General features: G+C 37.9%; 1 long non-coding RNA gene across 2 annotated transcripts in view; it reads left to right on the top strand.

Moving 5' to 3' along the window:
* Window positions 1-12,625, top strand: part of LOC140686192 (uncharacterized) — a 79,010-nt gene extending 66,385 nt beyond the window's left edge. For both annotated transcript variants that reach the window (XR_012059816.1, XR_012059815.1), the window contains exons 4-5: window positions 3,374-3,540; window positions 12,162-12,625. This is a non-coding gene — a long non-coding RNA (uncharacterized lncRNA). The remainder of the gene's footprint in view (window positions 1-3,373; window positions 3,541-12,161) is intronic.
* The last annotated feature ends 4,096 nt before the right edge of the window (window positions 12,626-16,721 follow it).

The following is a 16,721-nucleotide window of genomic DNA, read 5'->3' as shown; positions in this document are numbered from 1 at the left end:
TGCTTTTAGGGAAACCCAAAGGCATTTGGTGCCAGGAATGGTCCTGGAAAGCAAACCGTCCAAATGAGATTCTTTGGCTGGACTGTCTCCATTTAGATGACACTAATTATGTAATTACTGATGATAAGCAGGATGGTGATAAGACCCAACATGATGCAGCATTCAGTTACTAAGACCCCACAGTATGATAAAATGAAAGGAAAAGCATTGCACTGAGTGATACGGGGCGATGGTAATTACAAGGATTATGAAATTGAATGGCTTTTGTTAAATGTCTTAAAAACCTTGAGAAATTTGAATAGAATATGGAGTAGAAATAAAATACCAGCGTCATGTCAGCTGTCAACTCAGTGCCCACTGTGAATATCATAAATCTTCCACAGAAGGGTTCAAACAGACCTTCACTCCCATAATCAGAGGATGGCCTCTGCTGCAAGTCAGGCCAAAGAGCTAAACTTATGAAGAGGTGGGGTGTACAATGTTGAGAGCTCTCCTAAGCTGAAGATACAGCCGTAATAGAAAAGTAGTGAAGTCCTGAGTCCTGATATGGAGACATTTGGGTAGACTCATTTAAGAAGATTGAACTCCCAAGTTCTCCTGGAGTCACCAGATTGGCTGAAGCAGCTCCCTCCCCCTGCGAGAGGAGTAGAATGTCCCTCACCTGAAGACCTTGTAGAGACCTCACCTGAGCAGATGCCTAGAAAGATGATGTTGCCTCCTCAGGACCCACCATACCCACCCCCGATATAATGCACAAACCAGTCACAATGGGCATGACCCAGTATTCACTGAGTAGGGAAATGCAATCCCTGCTCCAAAAGAAAATAGCTTTTTTACAAAAAACACATAATACTAGCTTATATGTATTGGCAAGAATTGGAAGGATATGTGTGGGAGTGGATTTTGAGGGTTAAGATGGGGATATAAACCTAAATAGGGGAGATTTATTGACAATGACATACTCTTCCATGACTCAGGATTTAGTGTCTTGGCGGGAACACCAGAACCGAGTCCTGACACAGAGCTAGGATGTCTTCCTGAAGCTTAGTCACAATTATGGCCTATAAAGGTAAAGATAATGGAACTGCCTTGGCAGAGTATTGAAAAAGGATTTGGAAGGCTCCTGAAAAAGGGAAAGAAAACTTACCCTAGCTGTGTTTTGCAGGAGGGCCCAGAGGATACACCCATTTCTAAGACAATAAAGAATAAACTTTTTTTAAATAAGATTCTGTTATATCTTTGAGAATTTCAGTGCTTCCTCTTCTCTATAAGCCAGGATAAATAGTAGGAATTGACACGGTGGTGGAATTAATTTCCATTGTGCCAATGGGGATGGCAGAATTCCAAAAAATCAGAGACCAAGTTGTAGCATTTAAAAGTCAGAGGCAAGGTAAAAGTGTTTACCATAATGGGCATCAAATCCAAAACAGCAATCAAGGTACCTTGACCATGGTGTTTCTAGGAGTGACACAGATGGTCATCTGACTACAGACAGAAATCAAGGGCTAATGAGCAAAGAGCTGATGTCAGCCTCCATAGTGGAAAATCACAACTATTCAACGAGCTTTATAGTCAGATCCTGTTCTCAAAGAGCCAATCACTGAGAGGGAGAAAGGCCATCCTTAAGAAAGATCCTTAAAGAGGCGAGAGTATAGCTCAGTGGTAGAGCACGTGCTTAGCATGCATGAGGTCCTGGGCTCAATCTTCAGTACCTCCGTTAAAATAAATAAATGAACCTAATTACCCCCCTCCTCAAAAAAAAAGAAAGGTCCTTGAATATCTCCTTAAGGGATGTTTATCATACATACTGCTGTAATAAACATACTCGGTAAACATCTCACCAATTCATTACCAAAAAACCTGTGCCTATTTACCAGGGGAAATTGTGCACTAAAGAAGGAGGAGCACTCTGACCTTTCAAGGATTATTAGATGTGCTTCTAGATTAACAAAAATACAGGGAGGCATGAAATGCCCTTATCCCTGCTACCCTAGTTAGAGCAGGGCTTTTGAAATCAGATGAATCTTGACCAAACATTATCTCACAATTGGTCCACTGACCCATTCTGTTGTTATTTCCCTTGTCCCTGAGGGTATAATTGGGGTGGATATATTCAGCAGCTAATAAACATTCAGGTGGTTCCCTGAATTGTGCAATGAGTCATTATTATTTGAAAGGCCAAGAATAAGGTTTTGACACCACCCCTACCCAGCCACAATAACAAATCAGAAGCAATACCACACTCCATATGAAAATGCAAGGTTAATGCTGTAATCACAATGTAAAGGACACGAGTATGATGGTCCTCATATCCTGTCTAGTTAACATCATTGTAGCTGATGGCTGATGGCCAGGACATTACCAAACAAGAGCCACAATTGTATTTCTATATGAAATGTGACATCTTTACTGGAACTGATCACCACTTGTTGATCAAGTGGTGGTGCTTGGTACGTAGCTATTAATCTGGGGAACGTGTTTTTTTCATCAGTAACAAGGAGCAAAGCAATGCACGTTTATGTGGAAAGATCAGCAGTACACATTCACTGCCTTATCCCAGGGCTGCATCATTTCTCCTGTTCTCTGTCAAAGTGTAGTACGTGGGGAAGTGGATCGTATCGACATTCTGCAGAATGTTATGCTGGTCTGCTATATTGATGACATTATGATGAATGGGAAGTAGTAAGTAGTTGATTGCATATTAAGACCATCCGTACAGAAAGTCGGAGATAAAAGTTACAGAGATTCAGGGATTCTGATTCTGAATAGTGTAATGTATCAATTTCTGGTACAGCATAATGTCCCAGTCATGCATATACATACGTATATTCATTTTCATAATCTTTTTAATTAAAGGTTATTATAAGCTATTGAATATAGTTCCCTGTGCTATACAGAAGAAATTTTTTTATCTATTTTTACATATAGTGGCTAACATTTGCAAATCTCAAACTCCCAAACATATCCCTTCGCACCTCCTTTCCCCCAGTAACCACAGATTGTTTACTATGTCTGTGAGTCTGTTTTATAGATGAGTTCATTAGTGTCCTCTTTTTTTCTTTCTTTCTTTTTTCTTTTTTTTTTTTTAGATTCCACATATGAGTGATATCATATGGTATTTTTCTTTCTCTTTCTGGATTACTTCACTTAGAATGACGATCTCTAAGTCCATCCATTGAACCACATATTTTGAAGATATTTAGGGAGCCAATGATATGGCATATGTTGAGACATGTCCTTATGCACTCTGAGATAAAGGACAAGCCTTTGCACCTTGCAACCCTGTCACTAACAAAAAGTGACAACATCTGATAAGTAAAACAGATGCTCTCAGTGCCTTACACCTTATTCTTTTCCATTTCTGTGCCCGTAGACCTGACTTCTAATTGTCAGCACTGCAAGTTTGTGCTTGAGAGCTGTCTTAATGGCCACCAGAGGCTGAGGAAGGCCAGAAGTACCAGGTGCCTCCCAAGAGCAACCCTCAACTAGTGGCTGATGAGAATCGGTGAGCACTCCCTCAGCCTTTAAGTGGGATAAGTTGTAAGTACTATGTTTCACAGTCTCCAAAAGTTCCCCAGTGGGCATAAGCTCCAGTTGCCCTCAATGATAACTTACTTGAAAATTAATATCACCATCAAGAAAATGAAAAGACAATTGTGATCGTTAATTTTATGTGTCAACTTGGCTAGGCTGTGGTGCTCTGTTGCTGGTCACACACTGATCTACATGTTGCTGTGAGAGTATTTTTTAGATGAAATTAACATGTAAATCAGTAGACTTTGAGTAAAGCAGATTACCCTCCATAATGTAGATGGGTCTTATCCAATCTGTTGAAGGCCTTAAGAGAAAAGACTGAGTTCCCTGGTAAAGGAAGGTATTCCACCTCTGCACGGCCTTCATACAACAACATATGGAAGACTGCAGCATCAACTCCTGCCAGAATTTTCAGCCTGCCAACCTGCCCTACAGATTTCAGACTTGCCCCCACAGTTGTGTGAACCAATCCCTGAAAATATCTCCTCTCTCTCTGTCTGCCTGCCTGTCTCTCTCTTTCTCTCTCTCTATAAATGCACACACATATTTACATTATATATATATGTATGTGTATATATACATACACATATACATATATATGTACACACACATACATATATACATATTGGGCCTGTTCACAGTCAGTTCAATATATTGATGTGAGACAAAAAGGCCTGCACTTCTCTGCAGCTCCACTCATGGACAATAAGAAAGGGAAATGCTGTTTGGCAGAGCTTTGATCAGTATACTTTATTGCCCCCTTTTTATGGAGGGAGAAGTGGCCTGAGTAGGGGTATATAGACACTCCTGTGCAGTGGATTACTCTCACCAAGAAGTAACAGTAGGATTGATCCCTCACCATCACTGCCAATAATGTGCTTGCAAAAGTTATGCTCTTACTGGAGAGGCTGTGGAGAAAAGGGAACCCTCCTACACTGCTGGTGAGAATGCAGTTTGGTGCAGCCACTGTGGAAAACAGTTTGGAGATTTCTCAAAAGACTAGGAATAGACTTACCATAGGACCCAGGAATTCCACTCCTGGGCATATATCCAGAAGGAACCCTACTTCAAAAAGACACCTGCACCCCAATGTTCATAGCAGCACTATTTACAATAGCCAAGACATGGAAACAGCCTAAATGTCCACCAACAGATGACTGGATAAAGAAGAAGTGGTATATTTATACAATGGAATACTATTCAGCCATAAAAATGACAACATAACGCCATTTTTAGCAACAGGAATGTCCCTGGAGAATGTCATTCTAAGCAAAGTAAGCCAGAAAAAGAAAGAAAAATACCATATGAGATTGCTCATATGTGGAATCTAAAGAGGAAGGAAGGGAGGGAGGGAGGGAGGAAGGGAGGAAGGGAGGGTGGAAGGAAGGAGACAAATGACCATAAATACAAAACAAATAGACTCATAGACCTAGAATACAAACTTGTGGTTGCCGGGGGGAGGAGTGTGGGAAGGGACAGACTGGGAGTTTGAAATTTGTAGATACTGACAGGCATATGTAGAATAGATAAACAAGATTATACTGTATAGCACAGGGAAATATATACAAGATCTTGTGGTAGCTCACAGTGAAAAAGAATGGGACAATAAATCTATGTATGTTCATGTATAACTGAAAAATTGTGCTCTACACTGGAAATTGACACAACTTTGCAAACTGATTATAACTTAGTTAAAAAAAAAACAAAAAACTTATGCTCTTATACCCTGTAGTCTAAGGCTCTGTTGGATGTGAGGTCTGAATTCTGAAAGGGGTGGTGATATTAGGGAATTCTTCCACCAGGAAATAGTGTAAGTATTCCACTGAACTAGAAACTATAGTTCCTTATGTCAGTGGACCAACTGGCAAAGAAGATACTCTACTGACAGGAATATTCAAATCTGATTCCCTTGAGGTCTTACAGTTGGTACAAAATAGAGATAAAGAAGACTGTGTCTTCAACTTGGAGTCTCATAGTATACTGTAGTGTTTCCATGCTTGGTGATAACAGTTAACTGGCAGTTGGGGCCATCACAGCCTCTCACAAGGGCAAAGTAACCAAGCATTCAGGTTCCTTGATCCAACCAGGAAAGCAGCCTCAACCAGCTTAAGTGTTAGCCAAGGATTACAAAAATCTAGCACCAGAGGTGGAAGAGGCAGAAGATGAAAGTCAATTTCAGTCTGCCACTGAAACAACAGAGACTGTAGCTTGTACTACTAATTCACCTGAGCATCTGCCCTCCCAGTACCTTCTCTAACACAACAGGAAGCCCAGAGCTGACAGAACTGCAGTGCAGTTCACACTTGTGGAGGCTTCCTTCACCTCCACTCATCCAAGCAATTCTCACGCCCAGTTGACTCTACTTCCCAAGAATCTGTTGGCTCTGTCATTTGAACTGTGTCTCATCTGGGCCCCCTGACTGCAGCCTTTCTAATTCCAAACCTTTTTCTCTGATGTCAAGACAGGCTTTTAGAAAGCAGGTTATGTCTCTGCTCTTTCAATGGCTTCATACCACCTACAAATTAAGGACTAAGTTCCTTAGTCAGATATATAAAGCCCTGGATGGTCTTTCTATGCCTAATTCTCTAGCCTTACTTCCAGTCTTTTTTCTTTTTTCTTTTTTTTTCTTTTTTTTACCCCTAAGCCACTTCACTCTCTAGAAACATTAAGTAGCTTAAACTTCCAAATATCCTGTAATGGTTCTGGAAATCATATCCTAAGTTGTCTCTGGGCAGCTACCCCCTCTCCCTTTCCCAGGCTAAGTGCTCACAATTAGGCCATAGTTATTGTCCCAGGAATGGGCACTACCCAGTCAAACCCAGGGATCATGATAAGATTTAGTTTTTCTGGAATCCTGGGAAAGAAACTCTCAAGCTTTCCTATTATGCACAAACCCAGAAATTACATAACCGCTGGTTCTACTGGCAGCCATCTAGAGACCAGATGGGATAACCCTAAGAATAAAGCCAACACAGAAAAAAAAAGCAAAGTAAATGATGGAGAGAAAAGAACTGGGTACTGATGACCTCATCTGAGACTGTACAGCCGAACCAGGAGCCAGGTCTACCCCAGGCTGTTCATGTGTATGAACCAAGGTCTTCCATTTTTAGCTTAACTTAGTTTGATTCAAATTTTCTGTTATTGGCCATTAAATGTGTCCAAAGTGATATACATATACTGCCTCACACCTCCATGCACTTGTGCATAGAATTCCTTCAATTTAAAATGCCTTATTTATATACCATGGTTAAATGCTACCTTCTCTTAGAAGTCTTTCCTCATTACCCAGAATGTGTTCATCACCTCGATCACTGTGTTCTCTCTGCACATGAATATGCTGCTATTGAATTTATCCCCATATACTATATGTACAGTTAATATGTAGGTATCTCCCACTAGACTATTAATTCTCTTTGCTTCTTAAAAGGGAATGTGTTGGTTTTTTTTCAACTAGCCCAGTGACAGGCACATAGTAAACACTTGCAGTTATATACTGCTGCATGGCAAAACTTTCCCAGTCTCAGTAGCTTAAAGCAACAAAGATTCATAATTTCTCTTTATTCTGTGGTTTCATTGGATAATTCTTCTGCTTCATGTAATGTTGTCTTGGGCACAAAGGCAAGTGGAAGATACCAAATGGCTTCTTTCACATGACCATCAGCCTACAACCAGGAACTCCACTGGTGCTTTCAGCCCGAGCACTTGGTTCTCCTTCACATGGGCGTCTCTATGGGGCTACCTGAGCTTCCTCACAACATGGTGGCTGGGTTCCAAGCAACAAAAGTAGCTGATGAAGTTTTTTTTATTGTATTTATTAAGCTGTAGTTGATTTGCAATATTCTGTTAAGTTTCAGATGTGCAGTTTTAGATTCTTTTCTATTATAGGTTATTATAAGATATCAAATATAGTTCCACATTCTATACAGTAAATCCTCGTTATCTGTTTTATATATAGTAGTGTGTAGCTGTTAATCCCAAAATTCCTAATTTCTCCCACCCCCTTTCCCCTTTGGTAACCATGAGTTTGCCTTCTATGCCTGTGAGTCTATTTCTGTTTTGTAAATAAGTTCATTTGTATAAGTTTTTTAGATTCCACATATAAGTGATATGTAGTATTTGTCTTTCTCTGCCTGACTTTCTTCATTTAGTATGATAATCTCTAGGCCCATTCATGTTGCTGCAAATGGCAATATTTCATTTTTTATGGCTGAGTAATATTCTATTGTAAGTATATTTACTACATCTTTATGCAGTCATCTGTTGATGGACATTTAGGTTACTTCCATGTCTTGGCTGTTGTAAATAATAGCAACTGAAGATATTTTAAAGCTCAGCCTCACAAGTTACACAGCATCACTTTTGTCAATATTGTTGAACAAAACTGCCACAGGCCAACCAAGATTCAAGGGGAAGAGAAACAAACTCCACCTCTTGATGGATAAATAGCAAGATTATATTGCAAAAGAGCCTGTAAAGTAGGAAATATTGCTGCAGCCATCTCTAAAAACAAAATAAAACAATCCCCTGCAGCACTTAATAATTTCTGAATGAATGAGTGAATGAGAAAATGAATGAATAAAGTATTGTCACCCTTTATTTCCATCACTCATCTCATTCACCACTTTTGTATTTAGGGTTTTATGCTGTCACCTATCCTCTTGTTGGAATACTCATCTATTCTTTTAATAAGAGCTTCTAAAATTTTCAGCTAATAAAATCAGGATTTAGGTCAGTTCAAAATTATTTTTCTCTAATATTCTCTTAGTGGGAAAAAACCCTCTTTTAAGTCTTTGTTGCAGGAATGCATTTTGTGTGTTGGGGGGTATGTATTTGCTTACTCGATATTTTCAACAGACCTTGGAATGCTTTAATATTCTAACTCAAATTTTAAACTCCCAAGTTTTAAGACCCATGTCTAGTTTTATCACTCTATATAATACACAGTACAATAATATTTAATAAATGTGAGAAGATGATAATTTGGCTTGTAGCCAGATTCTTGAATCTTTAATAAGGTAAAGGAGTTTGTTACCCTGCATCCAAGTCTATGCTACAAAACTCCATGAAGAGTGCAGAAATGACTACTAAGCATGAACTGATGCTGTATTTTTTCATGTACTATAATAAAACAGATACAGTGAAAATATTCAATTTGTGAGGCTATATGAATATTGCTGACGTCCCCACAAACCCCTTCTACCCAACGAGCTTCTTTTAAGACCAGATGGCCTTGGTTCATTTAGTCATTTCCTGAGGACAGATCTCCATGGTTTGTCCTTTTCAGTACACTTCCTCTTATTCCCTTTTTTTCTTATTTATTGGAGTTTGAGATAACTTTTCTTTTGACTTAAATGTTCCAAGACCTCACCACACCTTGTTTGCTGTATATCTTTATAAATTGCCCCGCTTGTGTTTTCGCCATAGTCTCTTCCCACACTAGCTTCTACTTTAGTTCTTCTATTCCTTTTGTTTCTCCTAGTTTTACTTCATAAACCAAGCCCTAAGCATAATAACAAATTATCTGTTTTCGACATCCTTGAATCAGAAACATTAGCAACGATATGAATCATCACTTGCCCTGGAACCACCAAACCAGGCCCAATTCTTATGGCTAAATCTGTGGATACAACTACTTGGAGATTGGCAGATAGAGCTTTGTAATATCTGTGGTTAGGTTCTGTGCATCATAGAAATTCTTATCAACTACAGTCTGAGAGTTGAGTTTTAAGTCCCAGGTTTATTTGAATCTTAAGTTACTGAGAACTCTGAAGGCAGAAAACCAGAGGAAGAACAGCTTTTTATAGTAGCCCAGGACAATGGTTCTCATGACAACAGCCCTTTGTGTACCATGTGTAGTTGTCCAGGAAGCATGTTTCAAGCATAAACTGGAATTTATTTTCTAAATACCCGAAATGGCCCATCTATCCTTCATGCATCCTAGTAGGTGAGCTTGTATAAATAATCAGGGAAATGGCACTAGTCCTCTGCTTTAGAAATTTTACAGCATCTTATGGAATATAAGGAACAAGGACTTATTTTCTGTTTTAGGCCCCTGTTCTACAGGCTGACACACATAATCTGTGTTTAATCTTTACTCCCACTTGAGACATTAAACAAGGTAATAATGGTTGAGGCTGAATATGGACTTCTTGATGCTGCCTGAAAGCTGGCCAGAGGCTGACGCCACCTCCTTCTCTTCATCTACTAGCCACTGGATGATAAAATACCTGGTATTAACTAGCTAATAATTAAAAGGAAGGCCAGAACAAAGACATAAACTTGCTAAATCTAAAAAAAATGGAAGGACACCAGGAAACAAACTGAAGTTACTGACACCAGGGAATATGCCGTCTCACCATCAGGATGCCCGCAGAGTTGCTTCCCATTCCTGGGAGCACCATGGGGAAGTCAGCGCTGGCCCCAGCAGAGCTGGGGAGTAGTGACAGGTTAAGAAGTGTCTAGGGAGATCTGAATGGCCAAGAGAGCTTTTGGAACTTTCTCTGGGAATTTTTAAAAAATTAAAACAATGAATCTCTTCATTAAATTATAAGTAGTTGGAAATTTTACTTTAAGAAAATCCATAAATATGAAATTTTGTCAATTGATCCAAAGGGAGATATTAAGTCAAATGCCAGGAGTGAGAAACATAATTCCTTAGGCCTGAGCCAAGAGTAAGGAAAACAAGCCTTGTGCTTTTAAATTACCCTCCAGAGGCCCAAAAAGACACAGCGTCTCTGTCCCCAAAACTTCTGAACTTGATGGAGAACGACATATTACCTGTCTTTCATAAACACAGAGAAGAGAGTTTTACAAATACTCAGATCAGAAACACAATGTGTTCCGAAATGCATTTGTAAATCAGTTGATTGGAGTTAAAACACATTTTTTTCACTAATCCATAGTTCAGGTTCTCAGAAAAATCAAAAAAATTCTACTTAAAGTCCTGCAGTTGAAAACCTGGGTTATCCAAATGTTGACTAATACAACCCAAGCTCTTTGAGTCCTCAGCTACAGTAAACACCAAAGGTGGGGGCCGGAGGGAGAGCAGCTCCCACAGAAGCCCGGGAAGATAGTTCCCATGACAACAAATATATTGATATACGTGCCATTCATAAGTCAAGAATTGTCAAGATGTGCAGCAGAATATTTCCGCTGTTCAAACCCAAAGGTGACATATATCAACCTCAGATTTTTTCAATTTCATTTTCAAATAAAAAAGTGTTTTTCATTTCATTTTAAATAAAACTGCTTCTCATTCAGAGTTTTCATTCACTTTTTCTATCTCAATCTTTATTTTCCTTTCTAAAACTAAAATATAGAGCTTTTATTCTGGCAGTAATTTTCCTCCATGTTCCAGAGACCCTCTTGGTAAGACCTCTGATATAACGCATGTCACCCTTTCAACATAAGGAACCATTGGCCTTTGTCTTCCTCTTCCTCACAGAGCTTTTTACTGCTATCTTCTTTATCAGCTGTCCCTTGAGAAACAGTTCCTGCCAACTAGAAACCACTGCTCATTCAAATTTAGTGAACGGCTTAATGCTAGTGTCAGGGTGTATCCCTGGCCGTTGCCGTGGAGAACAAACTCACATTTTGATGCTCTTCAACAGTAAACCTCTCAACAAAGTGTGGCACTACCCTACATGTTGAGAATTGCACATAAGATTCCCTATTGAATTTATGATGAACACGGGATAGAAGATTCTGGAATTTTAGTAGTGTCTAGACCAAAGAAGGAGGTTATATTTGGCATTCTCCACTCCTGTTCCTCTCTCTCTTCAACTCTTTTTTTTCCAGAAACTTGCTCAGCCTTGCACTCTTCCTGGGCTTGACTCTTACACCTCATTTTTCCAGCAAGACATGCTATTGAGATAAGGTCTTGGCTGACTTACATTCTGGCCTCATATCTGTAATTACCTGCTATGTAGGCTGTCCCCCAAAACAGCAGGGGGAATTTTATTAGAGACACCAGCGGTTTTTGTATAAGTAGTCACTCCAAGTTGTTAGTGACTATTCTCATTCCCCAGATTGCCAGGAAAAGTTATGTGTTAGTGTCAAACCTAGCTCAAGGTGCACCTTCAAGACCCCAGCGAGTCTCAGGAGGCCCTACGCCTCTTCTCATCTTGAGGTATTCCTCATCTGTGAGCCAACACAGAGCCGAGAAGGAGGCAGAGAGAAGCACAACCTGCTGAAATGCAGCCCAGTTCTTCCAACTTTATAAGTATCGTTTCCTGTTTGCCTTAAATTTAACAAAGGGTCACTGTGGTGTCATGCATTATTCAGCAAATACAATACACAACAGTTCATCTTTCCAGAGGTGTCTGAAACATTCTGGGCTTAAGTCATCAGCTCAAAATTTATTCTGTTGTCAGGTCAGCCCCAACTGATAATGTAGTTTCTACTTCATACTCTTGGCCAAAGATTCAATTTTCTATTATCTGCTTAGTTATTGACTTTGTTATTTCTAGTCTTAATGACCTTTATAAAAATTCTTTTATAGTGGTAGTGATACTGACATTGTTATCAATTTAATGTTAATGATTAAATGAATCATAAATGCAGAGTTCAGTGTTATTTTCTATTTTTAAAAGGGGAGTGTTAATTAGTTATACATATTTGGTCTCTAGCAGATTCAAGTGATTTGCTTCTGCATAAGGACAAAAAGCAATTCCATCATCAGAGATGATACGACATAAACTACAGACAGCAGTCCGGCTAATTCACATTGGCAAAAAGAAATAATAAGACGAATCAATGTAACTGTCGGTAAAATCCTGTTTCACCACAAGTGTCACCAGCAATCCTCTTCAAATGCAGAATATAGCACATTTGTGATTTTGGAAAAATCTTCATTTGGGGCAAAGGTATTTTGGGATAGCTATTGGCAGCTCATTGACTGAGTAGCAATAATAAATCATTCAAATGTAAGTATGCCTCAGTTTCCACTTCTGTGGAAGAATATGAGTGGCATTTGTGTTTGAAGCCCTTAGAGGGACAGTGTATCATAGCGGTTGGGTGCATCAGCCTGGAAATATACTGAGTGAGTTTGCAGCCCATTATGCACAATTAATAAATAATCTTACGCAAGTTACTCATGCTCTCTGTGCCTCAGTGTTTCCATTTGTAAAACGAGGATGATAATAATAATAAGGCAACTTTTAGGGATACTGTAAATATGAAATGAAAAAATGCATGTAAAATACCTAGAACAGGGCCTGGTACAAGGCAATAATTCAATAATTCAATGTTAAATCTGTAGGTATAGCCACGAAAGCCAGACTATATTTTTAAAGCAATCAGAGGATACAGCTAATGAGGCTGTGACTGGCCCTGTTAACATTTTGTTGCCACACATTTCCAAGTGCTTTGCAATATTTCTTATATATCTGAATACTATTTCTAGGAAAATATTAAATTAAATAAACGAGAGCAACAGAAATAATTCTGAACTGAGAATCAGGTTCTAGTGGCTGTCTCTGCCACCAACTGATCATGACCTTGAATGATTTGAGCTCTCAATTTCCTTAACTGAAGACTCTGGGGGGGTAAATTAATTATGTTGAAGAGCCCTCCAGGGCTTACAAATAGGACTGTATTTGACTATCTTGAAATAATCAGGATGTAATTTTTTATTAACTGAAGTATAGTCAGTTTACAATGTTGTGTCCATCTCTGGTGTACAGCATGTTGTTTCAGTCATACATATACACACATATATTCCTTATCATATTCTTTTTCATTCTAGGTTACTATAAGATATTGAATATAGTTCCCTGTGCTATACAGTAGAAACTTGTTTATCTATTTTATACATAGTAGTTAGTATCTGCAAATCTCAAACTCCCAAATTATTCCTTCCTACTGCCCCCACTTTCCCTCCTGGTAACCGTAAGTTTGTTCTCTATGTCTGAGTCTGTTTCTGTTTCGTAAATAAGTTCATTTGTGTCTTTCTTTTTTTAGATTCCACCTATAGGTGATATCATATGGTATTTTTTTTTCTCTCTCTGGCTTACTTCACTTGGAGTGATGGTCTCCGGGTCCATCCATGTTGCTGCAAATGGCATTATTTTATTCTTTTTATGGCTGAGTAGTATTCCATTGTATAAATATGCCATTACATATATTCGAACTCCATTACATATATACACATTATATATATAAATATAAACACACACACACACACATCTTCTTTATCCAATCATCTGTTGAAGGACATTTAGGTTGTTTCCATGTCTTGGCTACTGTAAATAGTGCTTCTGTGAACACTGGGGTGCATGTATCTTTTTGAATTAGAGTTTTTGACAGATATATGCCCAGGAGTGGGATTTTTGGATCATACAAGTGAGTCTATTTTTAGTTTTTTAAGGAATCTCCATACTGTTTTCCACACCAAACTACCTTCCCACCAACAATGTAGGAGAGTTCCCTGTTCTCCAGCATTTATCATTTCTAGACTTTTGAATGATTGCCATTCTGTCTGGTGTGAGGAGATGTAATTTTTAAATAGCCATTTTTCGATGGGTATGTTTGCTTAGGTATAGTAAGCTGATTTTCATGCTTTTAATCTTTAAATCAAGGTTTGTGTTAACTAAAATAGAATCTCATGAATTTTGAACCAGAAATGTGACAAAATGCATTTTTCTACCAAAGAGTAAAGGAAAGTATATTATGCTCTATCTAACTGCATGTAATTGTAATGAAAGTAAACTTCTAGTTTAGGGCAACCTGGAAAATAAGGATTTCAGTTAAGAGCTACAGAAAGGAAAGAGAGCTGTGGATATGAGAGAAAACAACTATAACTCTTTAAGGCAAATTTAAATTACACTTTTAGGGAAATATTTATAAAACAGAATTGTCTTTGCAGGGAGCACATAGTCTTTTTTTGTTTTATTTTGTTTTTAGTGACGTATGGTTGATTTACAATGTTATGTTAGTTTCAGGTGTACAGCATAGTGATTCAGTTATACATAGATCTATCTATCTGTCTATCTATCCATCCTTTTTTCAGATTCTTTTCCATTATAGATTATTACAAGATATTGAATATAGTTCCCTAAGTCATAGAGTAGGTCCTTGTTGTATATCTATTTTATATATAGTAATTTGTATATGCTAATCCCAAACTCCTCATTTATCCCTCCCCTCTTTCCCTTTTGGTAACCATAAGTTTGTTTTCTATGTCTATGAGTCTATTTCTGTAAATAGTTTTTGTAAATAAGTTTGTTTGTATCATTTTTTTTAGATTCCACATATAAATGGTATCATATTTTTGTCTTTCTCTGTCTGACTTAACTTCACTTAACATGATCATCTCGATGTCCCTCCACATTGTTGCAAATGGCATTATTTCCTTCTTATTTATGGCTAAGTGGGAGCACATAGTCTTGAAGAGTCAGAAAGGGTATATATAATACCAAACTGATTACAATGTTTAAAAATAGTATTATCTCAAGGAAACAGATCAGTGCCTATGGGGAAAGGGAAAAGTTGGTTAAGACAAGGAAAGGGACAAAATAAATGTGAAACAAAAAAAGTCCCAAAAACTGATGAAAGAGAAGAAAGGGACTTTCTAGGTAAATAAAGGGATAATACAGAGCCGAAGTGTCAGGGGGAAGATCTAAAAGAAAGACACACAGAGAGAAATGGTGCCAAAAGTAGATTGATATGACAGTCAGAAAGACAGCTTCCAAATTCCAAAAAACACAGTGGGGAGAGGCTGAGAATCTTCAAAAACATCAATGTCATGAAAGATTGAAAAAAAAAGAAAGACTGAGAAACTGTTCTGGATTAAAGGAGACTAAATAAATGCATGATTCTTGATAAAATCTTAGATTTTTATTAATTATAAAGGCATTGGGACAATAGGGGAATTTAGGTATTGACTCTCTATTAGACAACACTGTTGTGCCAATGATAAATACTCTGAGAATGGTGGTAAGACTGTACTTGTGTAGGAGAATATGTTCTTAGGAGATATATATATGCTAAAGTGTTTATGGGTCAATTAAAGTGATAAATGCAACTTTCTCTCAACAGGTTTGGGGGAAAATGTTATTTAAAGAAAATGAGACAGTAAATATGGCAAAATATTGACAATTAGTGAATGTAGATGAAGAATCTGCAAGTGTTCATTGCATTAGTCTTGTTTTTTAATTTAATATTTTTATTTTTTATTTATTTACAATTTCATTGAAGTATAGTCAGTTACAATGTGTCAATTTCTGGTGTACAGCATAATGTTTCAGTCCTACATATACATACATATACTTGTTTTCATAATAGATTACTATAAGATATTGAATATAGTTCCCTGGGCTCTACAGAAGACACTGTTATTAGTCTTGTGATTTGACTGTAGGTTTGACATTTTTTCAAACCAAAAACATTTCTCAAAATTAAAAAAAAATTATTCTCACATTACCTTTGAATGTATAGGTTATAACACTGTTTACAGAAAAATAAGTTTTCGGGCATGCTTGACTCCTGTCCATCATCCTCCTGCCCCAGGACTTTATCAAAAGGGAATGTGTGACCCTGAACCAGTACTAGTTGCTGATTAGTTCACACATAAGAACACCAGGCTCTTTGGAGGCTACTGCTCTCCTTGTAATTAGAGCCACAAGGGTTCTCGACAGCCAGTTATTTTGTGGTATCTATTGGGTAATGTCAAGAGAAAGAAAATGGGAACCTCTAAGTGCAAATTCAGCCTGTGGTGAGAAAAGAGCTAGCAAGGGGGATTTCTTCTCCCAGACTGAGGTAGCAGTGTAAAGTCTTGAGTGGACAAACAAGAAGGGATAATTTGACATATAGAACCATTTGTCTCATATATCTTAGGCAGATATGGATGGTGAAAATAAACTGATTTTGGTAGTCTATTGAACATTTTTAATAACCAAAAAATTAACTCTCCAACAATATAAAAGGTGAAAGACTTTAGAAAGAACCTTTCAAAAAGGTGGAATTTTTCCTAATGAGGAAGCATTCTATCACTACTTGAAGTTTAAAATTACTATAACAAACAGTTCCAGCAAGAATGAAAAGAAACTGTGCTCCCATACGTTGTGGATTTCAGCATAAATAGGTACAGCGCTTTTGGTAAATAGTTTGGCAAGAGGTTTCAAGAGTTGCAAAAACATTCTTTTCCTTTGATCACTTTTCACAATTTAGCTTAATGAAAGAAAGCGAGA

The sequence above is a fragment of the Vicugna pacos genome, chromosome 2 (genome assembly GCF_048564905.1).
Source record: "Vicugna pacos chromosome 2, VicPac4, whole genome shotgun sequence".
In the NCBI taxonomy this organism is placed as follows: domain Eukaryota; kingdom Metazoa; phylum Chordata; class Mammalia; order Artiodactyla; family Camelidae; genus Vicugna; species Vicugna pacos.
The sequence above is the reverse complement of the archived record's forward strand: the minus strand, read 5'-3'. Positions and strand labels throughout refer to the sequence as shown.